This window comes from Mesoplodon bidens (genome assembly GCF_964165515.1).
Source record: "Mesoplodon bidens genome assembly, chromosome: 18".
Classification (NCBI taxonomy): Eukaryota; Metazoa; Chordata; class Mammalia; order Artiodactyla; family Ziphiidae; genus Mesoplodon; species Mesoplodon bidens.
Window position 1 is genome coordinate 22222046 of NC_138175.1, and position 14621 is coordinate 22236666.

Genomic DNA, 14621 nt, shown 5'->3' on the forward strand with positions numbered 1-14621 from the left:
TCTTTTGCCCTAGTGGGTTGTCTTGTCTCTTTCTTATTGATTTGTTGGAGTTCTTTATATATGCAGTGTACACAAATTATTTGTTGGATATATACATTGAAAATATCTTTATCCCACTCTGTAGATAGCCTTTTCACAATCTTAATGGTATCTTTTGATAAACGGAAGTTCTTAATTTTAAAAAATCTAATTTATCTTGTTTGATCCTTTATGATTAGTACATTTTTGTTTGTTTTTAAGAAATTGTTGCTTACTCCAAGCTCAGGACACATTTGAGAGTGAAAAAGGGTGCTATAATATTTTAGGACAAATGACACAAACCAGATTGTCCCAAGAATTCCGAGATATCTGTACATTCTAAGCATGTTCTCCCCACTCTGAGCTGTACCAGACCAGGGAGTCTCAACCTTAGTAGAACATTAAAATTTTCTAAGAAGCTTCTAAAAGCTACTGCTGCCAGGAGTACCACCTCAGACCAATGAATCATGCTTTTCAAGGGTGTGGCAAGTATGGGTAATTTTTGTTTTTATCTAAGAGCTACCCAGTTGACTCTGTGACCCTTAAGTGTGAAGAACTACCACTCTAGCCTAATGCCTCTTAAACTATGAGCATATGAATCCTTTGGAGTCTTGTCTATGTTAAGGTTTTGATTCAATCTTGGGGACAAGGTGACATACTACACTTCTATTCAGCTTCCTGGTGATGCTGATGCTGCTGGTCCATGGACCAGAATTTGAGTAGAAGGGCTCTAGATCAGATTTCTCCACCTGGGCATTGCTGACATTTTGGATCAGATAATTCTTTGTTGTAAGGGACTGTCTTATGCATTGTAAGATGTTAACCAGCATTCCTGGCAATATCCACTAGATGCTAATTGCATCCCCCAAGATGTGACAAAAATGTTCCCAGGCATTGCCAAAAGTCACTTGATGGGGAAACCAATCTTGGTTGAGAATTATTTGTCTAAATCTTTTAGACACAGCTCCAAAAGGCTGAGAAACCCAGGAGGTGCCATGGTGGATCTCAGGTCACATTACTAAATAGTAGATTAGATCAAATATTATACAAAATAATATTTCATTGTTATGACTGTATCACAATCTTGGTTCAAAAAGCCAAAGTGAGTGTGCCACGTGTGTTTTGCTTGAGCTGCTTAAGTATTAGTTTATTTCCTTTACGATGACAAAACATGGCACCTGGTCTGTGGGTTCTTAACCATTTGGGCCCCAGCAGTAGTAGGTACCCTTAAGGAGTATGGTGGAGGAAGAGAGATAAGGGTGGGGATAAGTATTCCTTTACAAAGGCTTCAAAACAAGCAAACAACATCCACCTCCCCCACCAAAACCTCTGAAATGTCTATTCCAATAATACAAAATGACACATAATCAGTTTAAAAGTTATCAGAGCTAAGACCCCAGAAAGCATTTCTTAGTATATTTAGTAAAGTCTTATATATTAAAAAACAAAACAAAACAAATCACTGCTTTGTTTTGCAGGTTTACACATGCACATCTCTCCTACCATTGAAACTGTACACTTTATGGATCATATCATGACTGTTTCCAAAGCCACTCTTCCTTCTTTACTTCCCTATGACATCATAGTTGGCTTCTTTATCCCACTCACTATTGGAAATGGGATGCTCTCGTGTACAGAGGAATAATAAACCACTTTCCTTGCTTCCTTGTACTTTAATTTTCTAGGGGTCAAAATTCAATGAAGTTCCAAATGATGTAGCACAATGCTCATCTTAACGACCACAGTTATTATCAGTAGACTTCCACTGTCTTTCTTTTTTATTCTAAGAGTACATCTTGCTACATTTATTTTACTTTTCTAAAAGAAAGAAATAGTGTGACAGATAGAATAGAAATAATCAGAATCCTGAATGCCAAATGGGATTCAAAATACCTATGAATAATCTCAGCTTAATATGCTCTTAGCTTTGGCTTAGATAAGAAATCCGGCCATAAAACAGTACAAGAAAATTGATGTAAAGAAACTGTTCAAAATATAAGGCCTATATCTTTTGCATTTGCAAGCCTTCAATTACCCTTACCCTGGTACTTTCCAAAGATATAATCTATTTTTGAAAGATGGAGAAAAGGTCTAAAGAAAAGTCACTGCAATGAAAACAACTCTGAAGTTTCAAACACTAAATCAAGAACATAGATTGCTTTGTTTGAGTTTTCTCTACGCGTTACTCAATCCAATTCAACCAAAATTGTTGAGTTCCCATTATGTGCCATTCAGCATGCTGAAGAGGCAGGAACATTAAGATATACTCAGTTCATTCTCTAACAATTTCACCTTTTAATATTGAAACAAGACATTCACCTAAATTATCATTATCATCAATATCACCATCTTCATCATCATCATTACCATAGTATTAATATATGTTATTGGGTAGTGTGTCACAAGAAATGAACAGATTCAGGGCTTTGGGTTTTTGTTTGTGTTTTTAATTTTAGCATTGTGTGGGGCACAAAATTCAGGGAAAAACTTTGGAAGTAGATGCTATTTTAGAATGATTTTCATGTATTATACAAGTGGAAAAATGAAGGCAGGAAAGACATCTGGGCACTTCAAGAATTGTTAAAAAAACACTTGGGGGAGTTAGGCAAGAAAATTTGGTACAGCCAGAACACAGTATTGTATAAGGAATGGAGGGCTGAAGCAGGGGTGGAGCAAAAAGGTGCAATGTGGATTTGGGCACAGTTACTTAGGTCCTTGAATGAGATTTTTACATGATAGTCCCCATGAATGTTACACAATCTGAAGTATACAGATGCCCCAGAACATGTGTAGAAAGTAACTTGAAACCCAATCCGTCATTCACTGTGTTTCTCTGAACTGCATGGTCTCACCAGAGCTCCCTCTAATAAGCTCTTGTTAGAAAGCTTCTCTTGCCACTTCCCTGAAAGGCAGTGAATTAGACTCTCACATCTGACAGGAAAAGATTCTGGGGCATAGAAGGACATCAAGTAGGAGAGAGGAGAAGCTTGGCAGAAGCCAGGCTACCCACCAACATGTGGAAACTCTCAGTGGAGCCTAGGTGATATAGATCAGGTGAGATAATTGAAAGAACTGCATTTCCCTTGGAGAAGGTCTTCGGTACAGCAGGATGAAATGGAGAGCTGTCATCATTTCTGTTCTCACTCTCTCTATTTTGTTTTTCCTTTTAAAACAAGCAACTGAAGCCAGAGGCTATTTTTAGTCCCCTGGCTGAGGGTGAGTGATAGAGTACATTAGTGCATTGGTGGGGCTGGAGGTAAACTTAAGTGAGAGCCTTGATGGTATAGCCCCACAGAGCTGGCCGGGGCAGGAGATTGGCAGCAACATTACAGCGACAAACAAGATCCGACCAAAATCCTCAGGGACTGTACTTTCAAGTGCTGCAGCTAGAAGACTCTATATAAATAGAAGGAAGGGAGAAGAGGGAGATAACCAAGCTCTAGGACTGATTCCTTTCTGATTTGGATGCTCAGGTTCAAGGGACAGCATGGAATTTAAGTCAATTTTGTAGGCACAGAAGATCCCAGATGGTAGACCCAGGAAATCTTGGAGTTGGTGGGCATTTTATGGGTTTAGCTTGTATATATCAGTCTCAAGAATTTTTAAAATTAATTTTATCTACTTACTTATCTACCTACTTTTTTTTTTTTAATTTTTTAACACCAGCTAGAAGAGCTGCCTTACACCTAAGGTCACATTACCTCTGGCCCAAGGAAATTTCACCTTTTCCTTTTCCACAATGAAGAATAATGACAATAGCTATTCTTTTCATCAGGTATTTACTGGGGATCAGATTCCATACATACATACTACAATCTAATGGCATATATATGTATGTGTGTGTGTATTTATATATAAATTTAATATTCAGTGAAACTCTGCAATGTTGGCAACCTCCCAGATTTGTAGATGAGTGATGTGAGACTCCTAGAAGCTATGAGACTTGCCTCAGTTTCTATTACATACAAGGAGCTGAACTAGAATTTGAACCCAGACCTGTTTGCCCATATGCCCCATGTTTTTTGCACTGCCCTGCCTGCTTGTTGTATGCATGTGTTGGGGGGAGTGTAGTCAATAACAAGTCTTCCTGATATATCAAGGTTCAGAGAGTTGATGGGAAGGGATCATATGGCAGGGTCATGGTTTGATAAAGAAAACTGAAAACAATTCTTTGTAAATGGTTTGAATAACAACTGTTAAATGATAATCACATCACATTTTAAAAAATGCATCACCGCTGAATAAAAGTGAGTTATGGAAAATGAAAATTCATGGAATTTGATCAATTAAATGTTGAGACACTAAACTTAGCTAACAGCCTTCTGGACGTAAGCTCTAGAGGAGGCTAGTGCATCCAGTAGGCCAGTAACTGTGGAATAACATAATTCCTTTAATTAGAGATCCAAATTGTTCTAGGGTGATCTACAGAGGGAAGGAGGGGCAACGAAGAAGGAGGAATCAGAGCTTCTTGCTGTCCAATAGAGGATTTTCAGACACACAGATCTGAAGACCCATAATGGCAAAGTGGTCCCTGACTTGCAGTTACTTGTGTGAAGAGAAAACAGCCCATGAAGGTAAGTGGGGCTGAGGTGAGCTCTTATGCTGCTTGAGAGAAACGTTTGAAGCTTCACTCAGGAATGGGTTGTCAGTCAAAATCTCAGGAAGGAGACCAGATGCCAATCAGTGTGGCAGGAGTAAACTGAGGAAAGGCTAGTGGCCCATCATCAAGCTACATGGCGATGCATGGCTAAACTTGGACCAGACCACTGGCACAAAGCCAAAGTAGTGAACTGACAGCCAGGGTGTTGGGATGATTAGAGGGAGTGATGTTTGGGGAAGGTGGCTGTTTGCAGAAAGCTCCTGCTGAAAAGCCTGAGGTTCTTCCCTGAAGGCAAACTTTCAAAAGCCTTCATACCACTCACTTAACTTTGCTTTGTCACAGTTCCCCAGCTGAAAGATAAACAATCTTATAAAAAATTATGTCCCCTTAATGTCCCTTGACCCCCACACACAACCTGCACCTAAGATATATAAACATTTTAATTCTTATAGATGCTATAGATTGCAGCCAAGGCAATCTTGAGATATAGTACAGAGCTATTGTATACAAATATGCGTTGGTGGAATAAATGCATGAATGACTGGGAACAAAAAGAGCCATGGTTCTACAGCTCTGTGTGTGAGTGTGTGTATGTGCGCGCGCGTGCATGAACATTTATACCTTACAGAAGCAATGTCCTAAAACCTATAGAAACCAGAAGGACCTGGAATGGCCTCCTTTAGTTGTGTAAATATCTGAAAGTTGGAATAAACAAGGCTCTAGTATTTGAACAAAAAGAGGGAAAGTATAAACATTTAGGGAAACCCCAAGTTTAATTCACAGTTATGGTGAATCGGTCCCTATTCTGGAAATAGAAAAAAAATAATGTTAACAATACCACCAAAAACTATTAAAAAATGATAATGACAGCAGTTATTGAGTTATTTTGTTTGCTTGTTTGTTTGTTTGCGGTACGCGGGCCTCTCACTGTTGTGGCCTTTCCCGTTGCAGAGCACAGGCTCTGGACGCACAGGCTCAGCGGCCATGGCTCACGGGCCCAGCCGCTACATGGCATGTGGGATCCTCCCGGACCGGGGCACGAACCCGTGTCTCCTGCATCAGCAGGCAGACTCTCAACCACTGCGTCACCAGGGAAGCCCTGAGTTCTTATTTTGTATCAAGTATTATGTGATGCACTTAATAAACACTATCACACAGAGCAGGCACTATTACAATCCCTTTTTACTGACGGGGAAATTAAGGTACAGTTAAGTGATTCACACAATGTCACTTAAAATAATGCATGATGAAGCTGGGTTTCCATCCACTTCAGTCTGATCTCAGAGCCCAGATGAACTGAGAACATAATGAAGCACATATCAGGAGCATTCTTCTGATTTTTCTACTCCCTGTAAGGACAGGATAGGCAGGATTTTTTGAGGAAAATACTGCCCTTCAGTGGTTTATTCTGTCTCATCTTCTTATCTGTGGGGCACATCTATCCATGCTCATTAAACCACACTGAACATGTGTGTGGAACATCTGGATGTGAGTAGACTGTTGATTAAGTAAATGCTGATCACTCCAGGGTACTATCACGCCATTTGTGATTAGTATCCCTCCTCCCTCCTTGTTTATCAGAGTGAGGTTTTTCTGAATTTTTCTGCAGGTGTAATTTCCACAGATTCTGTGCTGGAAAAGGGATTTGCCTTTGCCTGGCTAAGTGCCTTGCAGGCTGTTGAGAGGCTTAAAAGTTGAGAAGGAGACATTAGGGTTGGACCCTCCATTCATAGTCAGGATGTGCTTTTCCAGTCAAATGAAACTCCAGATGTGTGCAATTGGACAGGAATGCACTATTCTGTTCAGACTATATGAGTCCTGCACAGAAAATTAGATTTCTCTCCTTGCTGACTTCTTTCTATCATTTTCAACATCTTCGACTGTTAGTGGAGATGATGGAAAATACGGAACCAACAGAAATGAATTCTAAATTTAGGCTTAAGTGGTCAATTTGAGCTCTCATTAGAACCGAGGAGTTAATATCCCAGAAATGTTTGACTGTGTGTTCAAATTAAAGTATGTGTCCTAAATGAATTTTAGTTTTAGAAATTTGGACTAACGCCTTCTTCTGTTGAATGGGGGAAGGTGACAAATGCACCCCAGAAGCAGCTACAAAAGACTGCTCTATTTTGACTCTGAAAATTACAATGAATTGTTTTGCATTTTATCTTAATAAGAAAGAAAAATACCTTAAAGTTTATATTTCTTCCATATCCACCCTCAGCAGGGACTCATAAATGCCTGCTGATGAAATTAAGAAGAACTATGTGCTCAGGCACTAGTAGCCCCAAGCACTGGAGAATAATTAAATTAAATACTTAATGAGAGTCATTCTGGTTTTTTTTGGGGGGGAGTGTTGGTTCTGAAATGTTTAGGTTATGGGAACATTTTGACCTAACTGTATCTGCTTAACTTAGGCTGAAACTTCTTGCTCTACATTTGCTCAATAAATGTTGTATCATGATGAAAGCCAAATAGTTTTGAGTATTTTAACAACAGCAACAACCACCACCAACAAAACACTTGTGCACAGTCCAGTTTTTATTGTCCATACCCTTGAAATATTATCCCACAAAATCAGCAATACTAAGAAAACAATCTTGGGCTTCCCTGGTGGCGCAGTGGTTGAGGGTCCGCCTGCTGATGCAGGGGACACGGGTTCGTGCCCCAGTCCGGGAAGATCCCACATGCTGCGGAGCGGCTGGGCCCGTGAGCCATGGCCGCTGGGCCTGAGCGTCCGGAGCCTGTGCTCCGCGGCGGGAGGGGCCACAACGGTGAGAGGCCCATGTACCGCAAAAAAAAAAAAAAAAAAGAAAACAATCTTTTTCTTTGTCCAATAGAGAAGCAACAGTGACTGCTTGGAAACTTTTGAAACCAGGGTAAATTTTGGAATAATTAAAATCAATTTTTACAAAAGTTTTCAAGCCACGTAAATATTTTATTAACCTCTCTGTAAATTGCAGAAGAAAATAGTTAAGGCTTTTCATATGAAGTCCTCCACAACCAGATTTCAACCTTCAGTTCCAGTGTAATCACTGTTTTCCACAATCACCATTCCCTAAATTTCATTTGTAACAACAGTGAGATAGTTACACATCAACAGCACACAGTCTAAATCTGATGAGTAGAAGTGTTTTGTTTGACCTATTTGGTGTTTGCAAATTGGGATATTTTGCTGAAAAAGCTAAAACTTTGGAAATACTCTAAAAAAAACTGGAAAGGTCTGGAAACAGTGGGTTCATATTTCTGCATGGCAATAATTAGTTAGAACTAAGTAATTGGCTGAAATGTGTACATGAGGAAGGAATTTTCTTGTTTGCCCCAGTCCCTACTCTTCCCTATTGTCCTATTTCTAGGTTTTTTGCTCACTTACTATATATACTTGGTCATTATAGACATTTGAATTTGCCCATCAGGTACTTCTCCACTTCCTTGTCTTTGACCCTCCTTCCTGCTTTTCTGATGTTTTCCTCTCTGATGAATGCTTTCTCAGGTTACCTCTTTTTTCCAAAGGTTACCTCTTTTTTTTCTTTTGTATCTTTTTCTGGTACTTATAGCCTTTGCACAGAATTGATTATACACTCAGTTGTCTTCATTCACTCAACAAATAGTCAGGGAGCAAAGCCATAAGTCAGGCACTCTGCCAAGCACTAGGACCTTAGTAGTAAATGATTGCAGTTGACCTACATGTGTCTGGGATGTGTTCCTGGTGTCATTGATCACATCACTGCTAAAGTACTCAGATTACATTTATAGATGTGAGAACTAATTGAAAACTCAGTGCAGTTCCTCCAACAACTGCAGTTTTCTTCCATGCGAAGGGTAGGATTGTAGGTTCCTCCCTCGCTGGTGGTAGGTATGGCTGTTTGACTTGTTTTGGAGAGTGAAATGTAAGCAGTACTGATGGGTATCACTTCTTCAGAGGAAAACATTAAAAAGTGGTATGTGATCCACCACACACTCTCTTTTCCTCTGCCAAAGCAACCAGCAGCACTGGTGGCTCCTCTAATGACCCAGGTCCTAGAATAGGATATAGAGCAGAGTCAGGTGACCTGTGATGAACATGAGTTCTGAATGAGAAATAAAACTTGTTATTTTAACACCTTGAGTTTTTTTAGTTTCCATAGGAAAGCAAGGAAAGATCCTAGTCTGTCCTGACTGCAACATTTAGTGCTTCTCAAACTGGGGACCATGAGATTCATAAGATTAAGAAAAAAAAAATTAGTAATATAAAGAATTCATTTTACAATTTAGGATGATAAAATTTCTCATTTGCTGTGGTTACAGCAGTTGAAAACAGGTGGTTGTTTGTTTGTTTTTTGGCTGCGACGTGTGGCTTGTGGAGTCTTAGTTCCCCGACCAGGGATCGAATTTGGGCCCATGGCAATGAAAGTGCCAAATCCTAACCACTGGACCACAAGGGAATTCCCTGAAAATGGGTTTAATACACTTAGAATATTATATTCTTGGACTAAATATTATTCACACTGGTTTTCTGGACAGAGTGAGTCCTTGGATCTTTATTTTAAATAGAAATATTTTTCCTTTTCTAAAATAATCCACCAAACACCTAAATTCAAGAAATACTCTTCTGGGTGAAAAGGGCTTTTGTAACAATCTTTAATTCTATTTTAAGGTATATTTCAATGAAATATAAGTATATAATGCAGAAAATTGCACTAATCATAAAGGTCAGTGAATTTTTATAAAATATGCACAACCGGCTCATCAAGATCAAGAAACAAAATTTTCAGCATCCTCTCTCCACAAATGCCTCTTTTTTACCCCCTTTCAATTGATATCCTCTCTGTCCAAGATCAATATTAACCCCTACTAGGACTTCAAATAGATTAGCTTTGCTTATTTTTGAACTTTATATAAATGGCATCATATTGTATCTACTCTTTGGTGCTTGAACCACTTTTGCTCAATCTTTGTAAGATTCATTCATCTTGTGTTGTGTAGCTGAAGTTAAATATAGTGTAATACAGGGACTTCCCTGGTGGTCCAGTGGTTAAGACTCCATGCTCCCAATGCAGGGAGCCTGGGTTTGATCCCTGGTCAGGGAACTAGATCCCTCATGCCACAACTAAGAGCCTGCATGCCGCAACTAAAAAAAAAAAAAAGAAAAAGAAAATATCCTGCATACCACAACTAAAGATTCTGCATGCCACAACTAAAGACCTGGTGCAGCCAAATAAATAAATAAATATTTTAAAAAATATATATTTTTTAACAATTATGTGGATACAGCATAATTTATTTATCTACTGTATTGAAGATGGACATTTAGATTATTTTCAGCTTTTTACTATTAAAAGTAGTGTTGCTGTGAACATTTTTGAAAATACATATTTTGTACATGTATTTTGGTAAACACGTGGATATTCTTATAGTACATAAGGGTCAAATTGCTAATGGTAGAACTTTAGGGTAATAAGGTATGAGAAGTTCAGCCAAGCAGTTTTTCAAAGTGATCGTACCATATTACATTCCTGGTTAATCCAAATCTGTGTCAATACTTGCTATTATCTATTCATTTTTCTTCCTCTTTCCTCCTTTTCTTCCTTCCTTGCTTCTTTCTCTCCCTCCCTTCACCTCTCTCCCACTCTCCCTCTCTCTGTTTCTTTCCTATTGTTTTGGGTGTGTTGTGTTATTACACTGTTGTTTTAACTTTGCTTCTTTGATTACTAGTGAATTTGAGTATCTGTTCATATGTTTTGACATTTAAAAATATTCTTTGCTTTTTTCTTATTGATTTGTAGGCATTCTTTATATACTGTAAATAAGTCATTTGTTAGATTAGATATATGCATTTCAAACTACTGAAGAAAAAAATCTTACTGGTTACATGCTACCCAGATTCCTCAAATATTAATGCTTTACTACATACACTTGTCTTCCCTCAGCCTCCACCCACCCATATAGGTGGATAACGAGGTTTTCTTTTGTTTTGGGCCTATATGGTTAGAGAGTCTGGTGTCCTGTTTAAGAAAACATTGCCCTCAAAGCCCTGGATATATCCGGCTTATCTTTATTCTGCATCAGTTAAAGGGAAGAAGTGTACTGACCCTGCTGTTTAGATTCCTGGACATTTAATAGGTGGCAATGTGGATATTAGGTAAATACATGGATAGAGTTATGGGCATATTCATTATTCCCTTCAGGGTTAAACACTCGTCTTTTATTCTATTCTTTGGCTCTATGCATTCATTTTGTTTTAGTATTTTTTGGTTCTTTTTGTAGTTTAATATTGTTATTTTAGATTTCCTAAAGTGGTAAGTTCCAAGATGCAAGTTAAGTTTAAAGAAAAGTACCATTTAAAATATCAAACAATAGCAAAAGAATTCTCCATGTAACCCAGCTCAGCTTCCCAAGTTTAAGGCGAAAGCCAGCCATGTGTAAAGCAACATTTTGCCTGCCTTTGACTTCTTTGTGTCTGTATCTCCCCTCACATGTTGGGGAGGCATTATGGCCAGATGACTACAGGGCTTAGCTATTTCTACATCCTATGGACCAAGTACCATTATTAGTCTCCTACCCTCAAGTCCTCACAGATGTTTTACTGATCCAGCAAATTTTCTGATAAATGAAGAAAAATCAGTAAGAAAAAGTAAAATTATAGCTGGTTTGACTCACTCAGGAATGAACTTTATGGGAGAACTAGACAGACTTGAATGAGGAAGATGGGGAGCAAGAACATACCTTTTTGGTATAATTGTTTATTAATAAAACACATGGAAATTAAATGAGCTAGACTAAACAGTCTTCTCTTTATAACATATTGCATGAAGAACTGTATTATCTTACATCAGGATAAAGCCTTCCTACAGTATGCCCAAATATTTACTTTCACATTATGTACATTTGAACTCTTTTGACATTTTCTACAAATCTCAGAGCATCCATTTAAACTCAACGGCTCACTTTTGCCTTTTAATTTCTTCACATTGTAATTTAACACTAGAGTTACTTTTCTGATGTATTTGGTATGAATAAATTATATTCTACAAATGTTTCAAACGTTCAATAGGCTCTAACCAGTCATCATTTATCTACAAGTACCCTTTAGAAAAGAACAAAATGATCTTCATTTTTTTTGATTTGTACAATTTAAATCTAAGAAATGTGCAGTTATGTAAGTGCAAGATTAAGGACCTCTCTCATTGCAAATTTCTAATCCTCCTGCTGGGGGATTATAAACTCCCATGCTGTTATAAAGTTTCTGTGCACACAATGGTTTTATAACTGACTGGAAGATTGAAGGTTTTTTTTTTTTTCCCCCAATTTAAATATGTTTGAATCATGGGACTCCATTAGAAAATATACAGCTTCATTGGAATTAGGAGAAAATATACCCTTTGTTCAACATTTAATATTGTATTTCCAGTTCACGTGTGATTGTTTGTACGGTTTACAGTCTCCCACAACCCAAATAAAAAAGGTTTTATACCCTATAGCTGCAAATTTCAAAAGACAATGTCAAAACGTTCAGTAGAACAGAACTTTCTTATCGCTCTCAGCAGACTCTCAACTCCAGCATGGCATGGGGAGAAAAGGGCTTAATTATAACAGTCTCCTATTACAGTAACCTACTTGGTTAGCACATGTTGCAAAGTTAACAGACGTGAAAAATGTGGATCTTGTTTCTTTCTGTTTATTTTTCCAAGATGTTTGGGGAGGGGAGTTGCACCAGGGGAGCAGAGTCACTGCCTTTGGGGCAGCCCTTAGTGATCACTAAATTTACATGAAAATGAATGGTAATAAGATTTAAACAGGCTCCATCCTGTGTGTGCATGTATTTAGTGGGCTATTCAGTTGTTATCCAGTCTTATTCTAAATCAAGACATATGTGTTTGTGTGGTGGGGGTATGGTGGGGTGGGTATTTTACAGACTCTGAGCTTAAATCTGGTGGTAAAAATAGGAAGAGGGAAGAAGCAGCCTCTTCTCTTTCTTGTTGACTTAATGGAAGAGTGAGAGGTAGGAGGAGAGTCAGTGGAATGCATAATGAGGGCCTGGATATTTGGCCATGGAAACTGCGTTGCTACTTGGGTTTGTCCCAGTACCTACAATGTATTAAAACGAAACAAAACAAAAACAAAAGCAACAGAGAGAGAGAGAAAGGACAGAAGGAAAAAAGAAAGAAAAAATGTTGGTATCTCCCCAGAGTTGTACTTAGCACTCAGGTCAAGGATACCTGGATCTAAATCTAACTGTCACAATGTATCATAATGTGAAGCCTTAGTCAAATTACTTCTGCTCTCTGGGCCTTAGTTCAATCATTTATTAAAAAGTGGGGAGGGCTCTCTGCGGAAGGTCGAAGCAACGCGGAGGAGACGGTAGTGACTTGAGAGCGCAGCCACCACCATCACCAACTTGAGCCTCCTCAACAAGCCCCAGAGTGAGATGTGACACCAGAGGAGCTGCAGAAGCGGAGGAGGAGGAGTTTAACACAGGGCCACTCTCCGTGCTCACCCAGTCGGTCAAGAACAACACCCAAGTGCTCATCAACTGCCGCAACAAGAAGCTCCGGGGCCGTGTGAAAGCCTTCAATAAGCACTGCAACATGGTGCTGTAGAACGTGAAGGAGATGTGGACCGAAGTCCCCAAGAGTGGCAAGGGCAAGAAGAAGTCCAAGCCAGTCAACAAGGACCACTATGTCTCAAAAATGTTCCTGCACAGGGACTCGGCCACTGTGGTCCTGTGGAGCCCGCTCATTGCCGGCAAGCAGGGGCCTCCTCCCTGCCACCAGAACTTGCCCCCTTGTTTTGCAAAGACCTGCCCTTTGTGCTGGGGATAATAAAGTCATGTGTTTTTTCTAAAAAAAAAAAAAAAAAGTGGAGAGGAAGGATGATGACTTTTGTCTCTGAGGTTCCTTCCAACCATGTCCCAGGTAATAATATAAGCCTCCAGAAGAATCTGGGCCCCTGATAACAATGGTAATGGCTGAACCAGGATTGTGTCTACTATCCAGACTGGTCCATGTCAAGAACAAGACCCAGAGAAAATGCTGGTATAAAAGGATGTCCCTTGAGCAAGACTCACTGATGAAGGTAATTTTATTTTCAATAGTCTGTAAAGAGTGCTTGGTCCAGAAACCAAAAATTAAAAGATTGGCACCTGAACCTAGGGGAGGGTCAAGCTGACTCATGACTGAAGCAGATTTAGACACAGAGTGCTGTTGGTTAAAGGCACCTGTACGCACTCATGATGCAGTGTTGTAGATGTGCTAATCTCATCAAGCTGGCTGACATCAGCTGTTGGCAAACTAATCACCTTCATTCCCCAGTTGTGCCTAATTTGGGCTCCACTAAAAGTGAGCTGATGATTGCAGTGCCCAAGGTCAGCGTCTCCACTGTCCGTGTTTAATAGTGTTGGTGAAAGTGTCAAGTCCACAGATAAGAAAAGCCTCCCCTAGACCTTCTGAAATGCAAGTCCAACATCCAACCACATAATGATCTGAATTATATTTTAAATTATATTTTATAATTATATATATTTATAACTATACTTTAAAATTATATTTTAAAGAAAGTGAAAAAGATGGAAGGAAAGAGGAGGGGAGGAAGGAGTCTGGTGCAATAAAGGGAAAAGCTCTGAACTTGGTTATAGAAGATGTACATCAAATCCCAGCATCACTTCTTTCTACCACATTTCTGTCTCCTCTCCCCTTTCACTTCCCTCACTCGCACACTCATGTTTATTCTCCTATTATTTTATCTGTTACTTGTGCCAGGTCCTGCCACAGGCAAAGTGAGGGAAGGTGGGAAACAAGAGTGATGTGTTCCTGCTTCCATAGGATTTATCTTTTAGCTGTGGAGACAGCAAGTAATGAGGCTGATAGAAATGATCACATGATAATCAAGATGACAGATGATCTGAGAGAGAAGCATGGAGTCTTAAAAAACCAATGATATGAAGGAGAAGTATGGGGTTTTAGAAATCCACATAACAAGAGGACTGCAGGCATACCTCACTTTACTGTACTTCTCAGATATTGCG

The 14621-nt window shown here is 39.1% G+C and overlaps 1 pseudogene across 1 annotated transcript; it reads left to right on the top strand.

The window, feature by feature from the left end:
* Positions 1 to 4534: 4534 nt before the first annotated feature.
* On the top strand, positions 4535 to 13635 carry LOC308605716 (small nuclear ribonucleoprotein Sm D2-like; annotated as a pseudogene). The gene is made up of 2 exons: positions 4535 to 4592; positions 12979 to 13635. The product of its transcript is annotated as a small nuclear ribonucleoprotein Sm D2-like (transcript).
* The last annotated feature ends 986 nt before the right edge of the window (positions 13636 to 14621 follow it).